We start from the raw sequence: 16962 nt of genomic DNA, 5'->3' as shown, positions 1-16962 counted from the left end.
CTCAAGGATGGTGTAAGGGAAAAAAACACGCATTGATAATTCATTTAATGCATTTTGAGTTTCTAGGGGAAATGCTATGTTAAAATAAGCTACAATATATGTTTTTAACTCTTTAGTATGTCAGAGGGGCATTTGGATACATTCAAGGGACATTATACTTGGATGCTTAGTTGGGTTTTTCATATGAAATGTGCCTGTTTGCCAGTGGCAAAAGGAAAGATGTTTTCAAAACTCCTTTATGCACTAGGAAGTTAAAAGTCTTTTAAAAAATAATTAGTTGAAACAGAGTGGATTTTTTCTGGTTGACTCTATTTCAGGTTATATTCATTTGCCCTGGTCATCACATTTTTAGGCTCTAGTCTGAAAAGGATTTGAGGTGATTGTGTAATTGTGACTGTACAACAACATATAGAATATACCATAGAAGCAGTTTAAACTTACTTTGTAAAACCACACAGAAATATTTAATAAAACCTTGTAGAAATATTAGGAAAACTTTTCTGTTAATCTGAAAAAAAAATAGTCTTTCCCTTGGTTTCCATGAGGCTTAGCTTTATTTTGATTATTATAAATTCTTTTTTATAGCCAGGAACAATTGTCAAGCAGCTGTTCATTCAACTAGAATATAAAATCCATCAGTGCAAGGATTTTTTTTTTTTTTGTCCTTTGTTCACTGCTCTATCTACCCCCGGTCTAGAATATTGCACATAGTAGGAGCTCATTCAATGCTTGCTGGGATATGCATTGAGTGCATGCTGTGTGCAAAATATTGAGCTGTGTGGGAAATAAAAGATAAATGTGTCTAATTCCATAACTATTTGTGAGAACCTATTTTAACAAAAAGATGTGTTTTGATACCAACCTTGATGATCTGTCAGAGAAGATAAACAGTAATCAGGTAATGAATGTAAGCTGAAAGTAAATGTAATGGATGCTGTAGAGGAGAAAAAATAATTTTTCCTTTACCTTTCTACGTTCTTGGCTGAGACACTCCCCACCCCCCTAATAAAGGATTAACAGAAAAAAAAAAAAAAAAAAAACAGGAATTTAAAAACATGTCTCCCTCCTATATACGAGAGATACTCCAGAAAACTGAATAACTCTCTAAAATGGCCCAAGCTGCTGCCTTAAATATCATCTTCAGTTAAAGACAAAGGATGTTGGGAGGGAGGAGAAGGCCAATTATGGGAGGTTTCTAGGAAATGCATAGTAAACCAAGTTTTGGTTGTTATGGACATTTGAATCACTGCCTTCTCTATTGATAAGAGTTTCTAGAGATTTAGTCATCCTTCTTCCCTGGTACAGAGAAAGAGACACTCTTACAAATGGAGATTTCCCTTATAAATGTAAATTTACCCTGCAAAAGGGTAACTTCCACTTGATTTTCAGAGCTTCTCCTTTCTCTGCAGCTTGTCAAAGCAATCAGCCTAAAATAATTCTGCCAGAATGGCATATTTTGAGGTGGCAAATTCTACTCCCTTTCAGTGCTTTCAGAAAGGGCTTTTTGTGGGGGCAGGGATGAGGATGGCTTTCAAGTAAGTCTTCCTTGAGTTGGCATGAGCTAAGCCTTGAAGAATAAAGGAGTTTACTTAATTGGGGTGACATAGTGGCAAGGGAGGAGTCTGTATGGGAATTATGGAGCACATCAGGTAAAGCCCTGTGACAGGAGGAAATATTGTGCCTTTAAGAAAGTGAAATAGAATTTGTGCGGCTGTGGAACAGACTTGAATAGTAAGGAGAGAATTGAAAATTGATAGAGAATAGTGGAGGGACCAAATCATCCCTGTAGGCTAGTTGATCTCTGTCCTATTGGCAAGAAAAGACTAGAAAAGTCTTTATAATTAATGTAACAATTGAAAGGTGGTTGTGGGTGGGAGGGACCAAGAGTAGGTCTACCAAATGTTAGTCTCACAATGGGCATGCCATTAACATTGAAATATTATAGGGATTGTCATTCTAGATGAATTCAAAACCAGAGATGTTTACTTAAAGTAATAGAGTTCTATTGTATGCAAATATACATAATAATGTTCCCTTTGTGAAATTCCATGTGAGTAAGAATATTATTTTCTAATTCAAATTGCCAGGCTCTAATTAGGTTACACATATCAATTAATTTAGCTTCCCATTATTTAAATAAGAAAGACGCTATTACTTTTAGAGATATGGGAACTGAGATACTTACTTTTTAAAAAAAAATTTAAATATTTATTTATTATTTTGAGAGTCAGAGACAGAGCATGAGCAGGGGAGGGGCATAGAGAAAGGGAGACACAGAATCCAAAGCAGGCTCTGGGCTCTGAGCTGTCAACACAGAGCCCGAAGCAGGGATCAAACTCACAAACTGCAAAATTATGACCTGAGCCAAAGTCAGACGCTTAACTGACTGAGCCACCCAGGCGCCCCCAAGGTACTTCATAGCTAAATAACTTTCCAAGGGAGCAGAGCTTATAAGGGGCAGAGCTGCCTAATTCTAGAGCTAGTGCTCTGAACCACTGTTTGCTGTTGTTAATATAAAAGTTTAATTTACATGTATGAAATCCATAAAATTAGAAGTTTACAAATTGTATTGTTCTTAGTTTACTTGGGAATTAGGAGTAAGTTCTCTTTTTTCATAGGTGATGACTATCTATGATGTGATGAAAGGAAATAAAAGCAAAGCAACAAAAAAGTCCTTCAATAGTCTGAATGTTATGAAATGTAATATTTGTATACATCAGAAAATTTGCCACTATTAAAGATGTGTTTCTTCTTCTATACAACATTTTTTTCTTTTTAATGTATTTTAGATTTTCTTTTATACATATAGAAATTAAAATAATTATTTTGTAAAAATTTGAACAAAAGAATTCATTCATTAAGTATATTTTAATAAATTAAGACTTAAAAAAATCTCTAGGATTTTCTCATTCCTTCTTTTTTAAATTCTTAAGTTGTATCCTCAAGCATCAGAGTTAGAAGTCATTTATTTGTAAGTATCTTTTAAATGTACTTTATTGAGCATTCTAGGTTCATGCTGGAGTTAAGATTAAATAATAGACATATCTGACATTAACATGTTGGATTTTTCTTTTTTTTCACCTTCTTTAATGCTTATTCATTTTTGAGAGACAGAGAGAGACAGAGCAGGAGTGGGGAAGGGGCAGAGAGAGGGAGACACAAAATCTGAAACTGGCTCCAGGCTCTGAGCTGTCAGCACAGAGCCCGACATGGGGCTTGAACTCGCAAACTGCGAGATCCTGACCTGAGCCAAAGTCAGATGCTCAACTGACTGAGCCACCCAGGCACCCCAGTGAGCCACCCAGGCGCCCCTGGATTTTTTTAAAGGTAGTTGCAAAAAGCAATAAATTCAGTATCATAATTTTTTTTGGAAGTTATCATAAATATTTTAAAACATAGCATATCTCAGAGAATAAGTCAACCATGTAAGTAGATGGGAAAATATCATTATAAAAGTTCTTTAATTTGAGAACAATGCATGAAAGTGAAAGAAGCTTTTACTTACCCACCCTAATGATGTTGGGTGTTGTCATGAGACATTTTAAGGCCAAGAGAAAATGCACAGTAGTGTTAATATGGAGCAGAGGAAGGGCCAACCTGCCTGTTAAACTACTTATGTGAAGTTAGATAGTTAAGGCACTATACTGGTGATTTTACATATTTTATTTCATTTGATTTTCACAACAACCATTGAACTTAAGTAATATCATCATGTACCAACCATTTTTCTTTAGTACAAATGAGGAAAATGAGATCCAGAGAAATTAATATGTTGTTTAAGGTTATATGGCTAATGTATCAGTCTGCTGTTGCCAAACTCATGCTGTGTAACAAATACTGACAAACTTCATAGCTCAAAAACAAGAAACAGTTCTTTGCTCATATGTAGCAGATGGACTGGTATACAGATCTAGACTGGGCCCAGTTGGGTAGATCCTCTTCCTGTGATAGGTTGCTGGGCTTGACCACAGGCTGTTACTTCAATTCATATTTACTTCATGGGTTCTTATTTTTCATGGAGTGGTCGTCTAATGGCAAGTGGTAGGCATGCAGGAAGCCAACAAAAGCCAGTACAAATACTTTCTAAAATTTCCACTTATGTCACACCTGTTTGCATTCTGTTGGCGAAAGCAAGTTACAGACCCACTGAAATTCAGGCAGAAATGGGCTTCTCAAGGAATAGTCTTCTTATTCCTTCTTGTCCCCTGCAGATTTAGTATAACTTTCAGTAGTGATCGCCCCTGTGGAGCAATCTAGAATGAGCTCTTAAATATGTTTCTGTATCCAATTATTTGACACTTACATGTATATATCTAAGTATGTAGATCAGTATTTGATAGGTATGAAACTTCAAAGAAGCATAGAGGTGTGTCACAAACAGAAAAGAAAATGTATATTCTTGTAAAGTTGGTGACTAATAGCCTCATATTTATTATGATATGAAAAAGGACAATTTCATAGTTTTTGCATAATATTGCATATTGCCTATGTAGGATTTCTTATTTAGCATAAAATTAGAGATTATAGTTCTATATTAAGGATAAAATATTTGCATCATTATAGAAGAAATCACTTCTCTAATTTATCATTTGCCATGACTAAAAATTGTTATGGAAAATATTAAAGGTCACCCTGAATATAGTGATTTAGTCATAAATTTGTAGTTAATATAAAATAAAATCTATATGGTGTCAGGGAAAAGGAATTTTATTCTTTGTCATATCTGAATCATATTCTGTATGCACATGCTCTGGATCCATGCCCTTGGTGTTGATTTTTGCTCTAATTTCAGAACAGTCATTCCCCAAAGGAGCAATATATATTAATATATAGTACATTTATCTTGTGATTAATTTTAGTCACCTTAGAATAGCTACAGTTTTTATTATCAGTTGCTTATGTGTTCTAATTTGGGGGTGTAGCAACCATTTAGAATTGAGAGCAGGAAAATTTGAACTCAATACATACAAACTCTACAGAATTCAGAGTTACTCCTACCCCTTCTTTTCTTGTTTCCAGTTTTGTGATAGTTTCCCTTTACTGTTTGCCAAAGCATTTCAACCTGTACCTAGATAGAGAGAGTCCTTAAAATACAACAGATAAAGAGGGCCACCTCAAGATCATAGATGATTCTGGTAACTTTGCACAAATTTGAACAATGGACTCTTCAAAGAAGCTCTGAAGGTACACAGCTGGTTATCAGAAAGACTTTTTTATGAATTAGGGAAAGGCAGCTCTTTGAAATTTTATATGCAGGATTGGGTCAGTGTGCCTGGCTAAGCCAGTGGATCATAGACTGGAATTCATTTCCTGTCTATTCACTTGCCCTGATACTTTTGTGCACTAAACAGCCTGTGCAACTGTATGTAGTCCCTATAATTAAAAGAAAAATGCCTAGGCGAGAATTTGATTGGATTTCTAGCTCTCCTGCTTACTAGGTAAGTGACAATGAACAAGTTCCTTACATTTCAAAGTTTTTTTAATTTTTAATTTTTAATTTTTAAATTTTTTTATCTTAGGGTTGTGAGCTGAGATCTCACTTCAAGGGAAAACAGGGGAGATATGTCTTTGGTATCTTGTTTTGGAATTATTTACATTATGTAAGATAAATGAAGTTAATAGAACATTGTTATTTTTATAGTGATATTTAGCATTCTCTCAACAATATAAAGGGCGAAATGTATCTAAATTAAAGCCACCACCATCCACCCTGTGGACTAAGCCTGAATCAAAGGATACTTTATGAATTGCCTTCCTCACCCCCTCTCTTCCCAGTTAAAGTTACTGAGCCTACCAATGAACTTTCTTTAAAAATCGCCTCTATTTTACCTTTTTTTCTATCACTATTCTCACTGCCTTGACCCAGACTCTCATTATTTCTTGCCTGGATTATTGTAATTACTGCCATTAATTCTCAATCATGTTTCAACCTCCTCTAATCCATTCTCCATACTGTCCCAATAATTACCTTTACACTGTGGATATCCCCTGTGCCTGAAATCCTCACAGACAGATCAGAGTGCCCAGGAAGAAATCTCATAAGCATCACATATGAGGATTTTCTTGATCTGATCCCCATTCACCTTTCCCACCCTCGTTTTCCACCCTCCTGTTCTACTACACATAGACCTCAACACGTAAAGCCTTTTTATACTTCTGAGCCTTTGGACATGCTAGCCCCACCATCTCAAATGCTGTATTCCCAGTTCCTGTGATTTCTTATTCATTAAGTTTTTATTTGTATGCAAAAGTCCGTTCAAATATTATCTAACCCATACTCCTGTTCTCCACTGTCTTCCTAAGGCATGCAAACCTTTCTTGTTTAATGCCACTTATAATTATTTATTTACAAGTTGTAGTCTCCATTTGATTGTACTTTGAGTTAAAGGACAGGGCCATAGGTATTTTGCTTTCTTTTGTTTTTAAATATATCTTCAGAATCTTTTTTAAGGAATGACTCAAAATAGTTGTTATGCAAGTGTTTTCCAATGAAGGTCACCACTTAACACATTCAGTCTGTGGGTTAGAGCTTGACTTTTAGTACAAATAACATGCCATAAAAGGAGAAATAACCTGGGGTAAATGGAGGGTGTAATAATGCCAGTAAAAGGATAATGAAAAGAAGAGATTTCAGTGACAAGAGGTCAGGAAGAGGAAAGAGTAGGTCCAAAATTAAACAGATAGTATGGCTGTAAAGCCCTTGCCAGAGAAAGGGAAGGGGGAAACATGTAACCTTTGAAACATTTTTATTTGTGAGAGAGTGCACATGTGAGACAGAGCAAGGGAGAGGCAGAGAGAGAGGGAGACAGAGGATCTGAAGTAGGCTCTGTGCTGTTGACAGCAGAGAGCCCGATGATGATGTCGATGCTGAGCTCAACTCACAAAACATGAGATCATGACCTGAGCTAAAGTCAGACACTTATCCAACTGAGCCACTCAGGTGCCCTGAAACATTTTTATTTTTTATTATTTTTTTTTCAATATATGAAATTTATTGTCAAATTGGTTTCCATACAACACCCAGTGCTCATCCCAAAAGGTGCCCTCCTCCATAGCCCTGAAACATTTTTAATACATAGAAAGAGATGTAGAATGGGCAAGATAATTCAGACAAAACACTTTGAGTATATGGTGGCTATGCTAGAAGAAGATAGAAAGAATCACAAACCAAGGGCATAAGATTAGAAGTGACTGAAAAAGTCATGGGGAGTAATAGAAGTGGTCGCTGTGTAAACTAAGAGCAGTAATGAAAGCCTACTGTAAATTTTAGTGAAATATTGCTATTAAATTTGGAATTATAAAGAAGGAATTCTTTTTCTATAATATCTGGTTTCTGATTAGAATTGCATAATTACTAACAAATTGGTGTAGGAGAACTCTAATTGATACTCTTGGTTCCCTCTCTAGTACACTGTTCTAGTCAGTAAGGAGAAAAAAAGATCAAGCTCATGCCTCCTGGTATGAACAATAACATGAAAGAAAACTCGAGCAAGGCACTTTATGGAAGCACTTTAAAGATGCCAAACTTGAGTTGGTATTTCAGAGGAGGAAGACATGAAACTTTCGGCCTCTCTGAGAAACAGGACCCCTGAACCCAGGGTGAGGATTCATCACAGAACTCAACCAGATTAATCTGGAAGGAGCCCCATTGCCCTGACTTGATGGTTCACTTAGGCACAAGTAGCCTCTTATTTGCCAGGCAAATAAGACCAGTGTTATTTGTCCACATTCACATAGTAGGACGTTTTGCATGAAAACGTCTGTTTTCTCTCTCACAGAGGAATTTTTGTCACGGATTCAGTTATTTTACTTATTAACCAATAATGAAGATAATTTATTTTTCTTAATTTATCTATGCTGCTCATAGACTGTCACATCATTTACTACTATGGTTTAAAATTAAGATTTACTGTGTGACACCCAGTGACTGGTGTGCGAATGGTTCAACATCTGAATCCTGGTCTCTGTTACTGTTCTTGCAGTGAAGTAATTTTGCACCTCCTAGATGGCTTTTATACTGTAAAATAGTTAAATAGCTACTATTTGTTGAATAAATATATTTGAAGATGTCCAGTTTAATGGATCTTGGAGGCAGAATGTCCCCAAACACATGACTTCCCACTAAAATCAGTGGAAATGAGTCACATTGCAATGGTGAGGGCAGACAGTTACGAGTGGCTTACTCACGTTAGAAGCCGCATTTGGATATTTATATGCATCTTCTCATTGATCCTCACATCTCTCCAAGGTAGATAGCATTATTATTCCCATTTGTCTGAAGAAGGAGCTGAAGCTTAGAAACAAACAAACAAACAGACAAACAGCACCGCTGAGTCCAGGGTGAGGATTCATCACAGAACTCAACCAGATTAATCTGGAAGGAGCCCCATTGCCCTGACTTTTGTTCCCAACCATATTCAGATCTTCATAGTGAACCCAAACTGCTAACTGGCATACTGCGCCAGAAAATCATGTCGGTGAATGAAACACTTACTTGATTTTGTGCTAGGCCAGAAAGATGATTATTATGTGGAAAGCCCCTGTACATTGAGGCTGTGAGTGGGATGACTTTGTGTTTATAGAATCCATACCTGTGTAGGAGAGGAGTCATTTCCTCTACCCTTCAATGTCCTTCTAGCTGGACTAAGAGTCAAATTTACATGACATCTGCAAAATCAAACTTAAGTTTGAGGAGTACACATAGACATGGAAATTCCAAAGACAGGTGAACTGATGTATATGTGTTATCCTGAACTGGGGCAAAGGGTGTAGGGGTCTGGGACTTCAAAGGGAAGGAATAAATTCACAGAAGAGCAGACATTTGGTAATTAGACATGTGCCTTTCCATACAGAGGGGTCACTCATAAAATAGATCTCCGGTAATAACTTTTATTCTGGGAAAGACCCCCAATTTAGATTCTTCTCTGTGGTTAAGGGAAGGACAAAATTTTCTCTTGAGCCTCAAGGGTCTCCATTGCCTTTGGCTCAAAATAATTTTCATGCCAGAATAGCCCACTTGGGGTGACCTGCCCTTGACCCCTATACATAATTAGATCCAGGCTGTGATTACTAAATGGGCTTTTCCTCAAGGTACTCTGCCTACAGAGCCTCTCTCAGTCACAGCTTGTGGTATCCTGACCACCTCACAAGACTGATATCCTGCTGGTATTCACAACTAGGAAAGACAATTTGTAGACTCCATTTAAAGAAATTAGAAGATCTCTTCTCAATTTTGGTATAACTACAAGAATCATGAGTGAGAATTGAAATAAAAAGTATTACTTTATATAAAATTCTTATTTATTTTATCTCCCAGTTATTTTATGTTTTCTCATCTGGAGAATAGCACTTGGAAAGGATTTAACAGTCCTCTGACCCAAATTTAATTTAAAATTTTATCGCATGAAAAGGCAAGTGAACTAAATGTTCATTAGTGGTTAAAGTATTCAAAACAAAATAGTATCTATTGAGGGAGGCTTTAAAGGAAGAGACGGTTTTAGGAAGACATAGAAGATGATACTTGAGGCAAAGGATAATAAAGTGAAAATAAAATAAAATAACCTTTAAGGGTGTCATTAAAAATTAATGGGATTTCACGATGATGAGACTAAGCTTAGTGAATGCAGGAACCAGGTTTGTTTTCACCATTTTTGCCCAGCACATAAAATGGATTCAATAAACAATCTGCCAAATTAATCGGCAGGTTTATATCTCTGAAAGGGCAGGTAGGAAACTGAAAGTCAGAGACTGAAAAGGTACAATGAATCGGGGCACTTTGGCAACAAATTCTGAATGTGGATGCTTGGACTAAGTTTGAAATGAAAAAAGGTAGTAGAAACTGGTTTCTTGTAAGAAAAAGTTTCCCTCTTTTTTTTTTTTCTTGTTTCAGTATTTGAAGAATAAAATATTTCATTCATCCCATATGGCCCCTATGCAAGGGCATCATTCCTGTTACGTGAAAAGATTCAGAATGAAAGAAATTCACAGTGTGCTGTGGCAGGAAGAAACATATTGTACAATTATTGCCCTTTTGGAGTCATGGTCGCTGTGCTGCTTCCCTGAGCACATAAAAGGTTCTGTCTTTGGCACTTTTGGTTCCTTAATCTTCCATCAGTCAGCATTCAGAAATACTTCCAAATGTGAACTCCAAACACAAGTTATTAATTTTTGTTGATTATTTTTTTGAGGGAAAAGTTTATGTCTGTGTCTTTTCCCTATTGAGTATGTTATAGTAGGAAATAGAACATACTGGTATATTTATGGACTTCAGCATTGTACTGGATTATACATTTAACTTAAAGCCTTGTGGTCCTGTTGATAAATGAAGAGTACTTGCTTCAGACATTAAAAAACAAAAAAGGAAAAACAAAATTTTAGAATGAGAGAATTTTATACTCTAAACAAACCTATAGCCGCCAATTATTTATTTATTTATTGACATTGAAATTTATCTTTCAGTGTGAAGTAATTCTTTCATTAAGTTTGTGCTTTAGATTTTTTTTGTTAAGGAAACCATAACTAATCACTTTATTGTGAACATTTCTGTTTCTATGGACTATTTTTCTAAAATATTTCCCAGTGAAATGTTAATTTCCTTTTGTTCCTCCCTAGGAAGCTATGCATTCTCTTTTTATTATCTAATTTATTATACATAAATTTCAATTTGCATACACAAGTAATATATTATTTAGTGATATTCTAATGTTTATAATTATTTTGCTATTGAATTTTAATGGTTTCTGAATACATATAATAATTTATTTTCAAAAGTCCCTATAGAAATAGTAGTTAGTGGTCTGACTAAAAAAATATATTTATCTCATGATTCTTTTATAGTGGATGAGTATTGCAGACTTTGTCGTATTTATCTACTTAGTTACATTACTAGCTTGTTCCTTTAACAAATAGGGTATGTGTTAATGCATGTATTTGCTATTTGAGATCTTTATTCATTTTCACATGAATTAGTTTTTATTCTTAGTTTTCTCCTCTATCAAAAACTGAACTCCTCTCAACCCCTGTACAAAAGGTGAATGATATTAGTTTTCAAGTGGGGATAAATTAAGGTGTTTAAGAAAGTGGATTGCATAGCTCCAGTTGTTAAGAAGCTCCAACTCTCGATCGTCAGGTATATTTGCAACTTTGAGAAATTGATTGTAAGTGAGTAATTCACAACCCGAAATAAGGTGAGATACTAAACGGCATAATCATATGTCAGCAGGAAGTTAGTCCTGAGCCTTAGTATAATTCTGTGTCTTCTTTTAACAATTAAAAAAAAAAAAAAGCACATTTCTTGTTTTCTCACTGGCCACCCTCCTTTTTCTTTATACTTCTCAATTCTTCTTATTTTTATTCATCTGTGTCTATATCTGTGTATCTGTCACTTACCTACCTATATCATCTATAAACACATTTAAAACAGCCTAATTATCCCTCTTTTCAATGCAATAAGAAATAAGTAGACAGGTTTTGCCCCCATTCTGCAATATGCTGATGAGAGTTTCAAGGTGATCCTCAACCCTAAGAAGCTTTTTGTGTTCAGCATAGCTTTTTGAGGAACTGTTGATTTACTTATTAAACCTGTTGCCATTAAACACCAGCACTGGCCCAAACCTTCCTTTCACAGTTCCTTAGGTCTCTGCCATTTGTGATATTGGCTTGTCTTCTTCTTTTTAAATTTTTCTTAAATGTTTATTTTTGAGAGAGACAGAGACAGAGACAGAGCCTGAGCAGGGGAGGGGCAGAGAGAGAGGGAGACACAGAATCTGAAGCAGGATGCAGGCTCCGGGCTGTCAGCACTCAGGAATTCGGAGATCATGACCTGAGCCGAAGTTAGCTGCTTAACCAACTGAGCCACCCAGGTGCCTGAAGACACTGGCACGTCTTCTGTGTGACTGCAAGGATAGGGGTCCTGTTAAGTCCGGTAACAGAAACAACTGTATAAGCTCATGAAATCATGTACTGCAAACTCAAATTCTGTGATCAGTACTTTATCTTGAAGTCTCTTTATGTGCTGCAAGGTTTAACTTGTTTGGAAATCAACCATTGCAATACCCTTGTTCATGTTCTTTTCTGGGAATGAGTGTGATATTAGGTTTTCCTCTTTTATCAGTCAGACAGTACCCCTCTACCAATTGGCTGGAGACTTTCAGTAAGGTTTTCTAAGGGTGAGATGTATCCTACCTCATAACATATCTGTCAGTTTACCCCTAATTCTAGAAATGAGTAATTCAGTAATTCATTGAGCTCATATAGTTGACTGAGAATCAATCCATTGATCAAATTCTGATATGTGCAGGAGGAGTTAAAATAAATATATCTAAATGAATAGCCCCTGTACCCAGGTCGATCCTCCCATTAAAGGAAAATTGTATATAGAGAAATAATTACTTAACTGTTCTTATTTAAAAAACTCTTTTGAAGGTAAATATAGTGAGGAAACAAAATGAAATAAAACAACAGAGAAGTTGCTCTAAGGGCTAGAATGCCAACTCCTTCCTGATCCACTTGTCTTTGCTTTACAAAATTCTGGGAGTAAAGAACCAACTGTACTCTTTATTGTTTTTAACTGAAGACAGCTCTGCTACCCAGGGAGGGTGATCTTGACCATGGGTGGGTGTACAGTCCTTCAGGAGCCTTCCCACTAGCCCTGTCTACTTAAAAGATAAGCAGAACTGAGAGGCTGGGTTATAAATAAAAAGACATAGGGAATTTTACTGATAATTGATCTCTGTATTGTAAATGTTGACCACATTTTTTGTAAGCTTGTATTGTCATCTAGATGATATTTTTGTTGACTCTCCTCTTTAAAGACAGGTAAAAGAACATAGCTGGATATGAGAAAACATCCCATTAATGAGGATAATATTTTAAAAAAAATGTTCCTTTTAGTTTGTCTTGCTGGGAATGGACATCACAATATATAAAATATGTAACTTTAATTTATTTAAAAATAAGATCTTGAGAATAAATTTGAGAGCTATAATTATACTAATCCTATCATTATAATTGCATAGCCAATTTAATTCTATTTTTGATTCCATAAAAAAGAGTCCTTTGACTTGAAGGAAAAGAAAATGTGCACCAATAGAAAATATGGATTTTACCAGTTTAAACATTGAAATTAACCATCCTCAAGCTTTATTATCTAAATTATTTGAGTACTTAAACATGAATGTGACAAATTTTACCTCTCAGGAAATGTTTCTGGTAATTCATTGCAGTGCGCACTGCAGCCTGCCTATGTCTATTATATGTTTCACTCTTGCTTGTTTATTGTCTTCTAAATGAGAGCAGGATGTACTCTTCTACATTTCTGAGTTCCAAGCATTATAGACCAGTTGTTTTTTTTTCTTTAATGCTTATTTACTTTTGAGAGAGAGAGAGCAGAGAGCAGGGGAGGGGCAGAGAGAAGGGGAGACACAGAATCTGAAGCAGGGCTCCAGGCTCCGAGATTTCTTTGAACTGAAAAGAAAAAGCAGCTAGTTACCACCAGAGAAACTGGTAGTTTTCTGGGAAACTGTCTTTCTGTTGCTCATACTTACTTGTATTTTATATATGTTGGGGACGAATTAGTTATTTGAAGGTCAGTATTAGAATTTAATAATAGATAAATATGTGTCTGGAAAATTATGTACTTACTTTCTAACAAACAACTTTAGGTAATTAGATATTTAGATATTTAGACATTTTAATTTGGTATTTGGAAATTAATTTGATGATAGTTTTACACTCCCTGAAATCAAATTTCTTCTAAAAATTAACAAGTAATATGTATAAAAATATTACAAGTTGTATGATTTCAGACAGATCAGCTGATATCTAGATGTCTGTGGTTTTCTTTTGTGCAAAGGCGAAAATAGGGACCCTTTTTTTTGACAATATTGTTATGAATGGCTACGTGAAAATGCTTGAAAAAATCCTAATTGTTGTAACTTTATCATTGTATTTATTATTTTATCAGTTGTCTTTACCGTTATTATTAAAAATGTTGATAAGTGATGATTACTAGAAGAAATCAGCAAATAATTTGTATAGTAGAATGAAGAACCAAATTGATACCAATAATAGCTTGTTGATTTTGAGTAGCAACAGGCTACCAAACAGAAATAAAGAGAAAGCATATACACAACTGATATAATCAGTATGCTAACTTCGAAGAAACTTACATAAATTAATACTATGGCACAGTGTCTTAGAATGCAAGTAACAAGCTGTTATAAGCTCATGGAACCTTTCCTAGCAAAGACTGTGTAACAGGAACAGATGTAGTTTTCATTGTAAGGCATCAAAATATCATATCCCATGCTTTTACAAAATTAGAAAAAAGAGTTAAAGTGTTTTATCTTGAATATTTAGGAGAAATCTTAGTATTACAGAAAAACCTAAGTACACATTTGATGGAAATTGCCCAACTTTTACTTTACTTTTTTTCCCCCTGTCTTCCTTGTTAGTATGAGATGTTGATAACAGTCAGCTAGTAGGTAAGGCGTTTAAGTTTTCAAACAAAGTAGTTGCCATGGAAGAGAAGAAACAATGGTCATTTTCCTTTTTATGCCTTTCTCTCTCTTGTTATTGGGGAAAAAAACAGAAGAAGAAACTGAGTAGCAGTTTTCCTGTTTTCAAAGCAGATACACTTTTGCATTTATTGAAAGGAGAGAATGTGCAGAATGAGGCACTTAGCATCAAATCAGTTAGTATGCAGATGGTGAAGTTTCAGACCTGGTGAGAGGTCCAGGGCTGACTGCTTTTCAGCATTGGTACGATGCAGGGTTCTCTGGCAAAGAGCTGTAGTTCTTTTACAAGATGATCTCTCTCTGAAGGGTCAAATCGGCAGCGAAGTTGAAAGTTCCCTGAGGAAAATTTCAAGTGTTTGTAAGAAACTTTACAAGTATCTGCCTCTTCTCTTTTTCCCAACTGAAATAATCTTACAGATGCTGTGAAAGATAATATGAACCACCTATAGTTACTTGAATTTTACTTCATTCAAGATACTGCACTTCCTTTACTGATGGAACGATATGAGGCTTTTTATCTCAGCTAAATCCTGGAGTTCATAGAGCTGAAGAAATTTGACATTTTCGTACTGAAGCAGAGGCATGGTAAGGAGATATTAGGGTGAACTTTGTATTTCTGTAGAGCCATTTATAATACACATGAAGATACCCTAGGCATATAGGAATCATCTATCCATTTCCGAAATATTAGATTCAAGTTTCAGAGATAAAAAGTCACCTAAAGCTTTTAGTTAGATGAATTACACCAGTCAATGTGGATATGCAAAGGTTTATTCCCTTGAGGGTATTGAAGCTTGTTCTATTATGGTAATAGCCACATCTTTCCACAGAAAGTTGCAGCATAGAGATGGAGGAGAGGTGGGTGGTAGTGGTGGGAAGGAATTTGGTACAGCCGATGTCACCGTGGCATAAAGGTTCACAAAGTCTAATATGCTTGGATTGATTCCATCTTAAGACACAGCTTTAAGGAACAGATCTATATATAGAACTTCTGGTTCTATAGAAGAGGATTACTAAGAAGGGCTGAAATGTTTAATTGCACATGGCAGGCTTTCTACAGTTCATGTTTCAGAAAGCAGGTACCTGTCCTTTTTGCAAAATATTGTTCATTTTTGGCTCCCTTCTCACTCTAATAAAGCAAAAGAAATTATATTTCCTTTAAAAAAATTTTTAATATGTATTTTTGAGAGAGAGAGAGAGAGAGAGAGAGAGAGAGACAGAGCATGAGTAAAGGAGGGGCAAAGGGAGAGGGAGACAGAATCCGAAGCAGGCTCCAGGCTCTGAGCTGTCCGCACAGAGCCCGACGCAGGGCTCGAACTCACAAACTGCGAAGTCATGACCTGAGCCAAAGCTAGAAATTTAGCTGACTAAGACACCCAGGCGCCCCAGGAAATGATACTTCTAAAGAACATCAATAAATGTTATTGAAGTGGTAAAATTTAATATGAAAATAAAATCTCTTTGATCGGCATTCATTCATTCATTTGAAGATGGGTACAGACTACCTCCAAGCCTTCTTAGAGTGCTCTTGTGTGCTGGCAGGACCTCCACACACACTATCCTCATATAACACTGAGATGACTTAGGACTTTATCCTTAGTGGGAGAACTAGAAAGAAACCCGGCTTTCTTAATCTGCCAGTCAGTAGAAAGAGGTAAAATACAAAACTAATGTGTCTCCCTGAGAATTCCTAACCATGGGCTCTCCTTTCAGAGAGCATTGGGCCTGCTATTTATACCAGCTGTGTGGCTCTAAAAACTCCAAGAGTAAAATTTTAAATAAATTAGTCTTGGGATGATGGTATCCAGTGTGTGTAACTGAAGTAAATACAAAATGTTTCTAGGGGGAAAAAATACGAAATACACAACTCTAAGTGTTCTCACAGAAAAAGACCCTAAAAAGCTTGGAATTAAAAAATAAACAAAATAATATGAAACAGAAATAAGCTATTATGAAAAAAATTTGAATCCAGAATCAAGTTTGTAGACTGTACGTAATAAAGTTATTACATGCAAAATAAAAAATAAATATATTTACTTTAATCTCTTTACACAAACCAAAAAAGATGGAGTTGACAGTAAAGGTACAAGTGACTATGAAAATTCCCCAGTTATATTTAAAATGGAATTAAATTGAGATTATGGAAATGCAAAACATAATAATTGAAATTCTTTTTTTTTTTAATTTTTTTAACGTTTATTTATTTTTGAGACAGAGAGAGACAGAGCATGAACAGGGGAGGGTCAGAGAGAGAGGGAGACACAGAATCTGAAACGGGCTCCAGTCTCTGAGCTGTCAGCACAGAGCCCGACGCGGGGCTCGAACTCACGGACCATGAGATCGTGACCTGAGCCGAAGTCGGACGCTTAACCGACCAAGCCTCCCAGGTGCCCCGAAATTCTTTTTTTTAATGAATTGATTCATTAAACTGAAAAACTAGGGTAGA

At 35.8% G+C, this 16962-nt stretch overlaps 1 protein-coding gene across 2 annotated transcripts in view; it reads left to right on the top strand.

Moving 5' to 3' along the window:
• Window positions 1-16962, top strand: part of EDIL3 (EGF like repeats and discoidin domains 3) — a 418218-nt gene that overhangs the window by 41370 nt on the left and 359886 nt on the right. The window lies entirely within an intron of this gene.

The sequence above is a fragment of the Lynx canadensis genome, chromosome A1, assembly GCF_007474595.2.
Source record: "Lynx canadensis isolate LIC74 chromosome A1, mLynCan4.pri.v2, whole genome shotgun sequence".
NCBI lineage: Eukaryota > Metazoa > Chordata > Mammalia > Carnivora > Felidae > Lynx > Lynx canadensis.
Note: the sequence above shows the minus strand (reverse complement) of the source record. Positions and strands in the feature narration are given on the sequence as shown.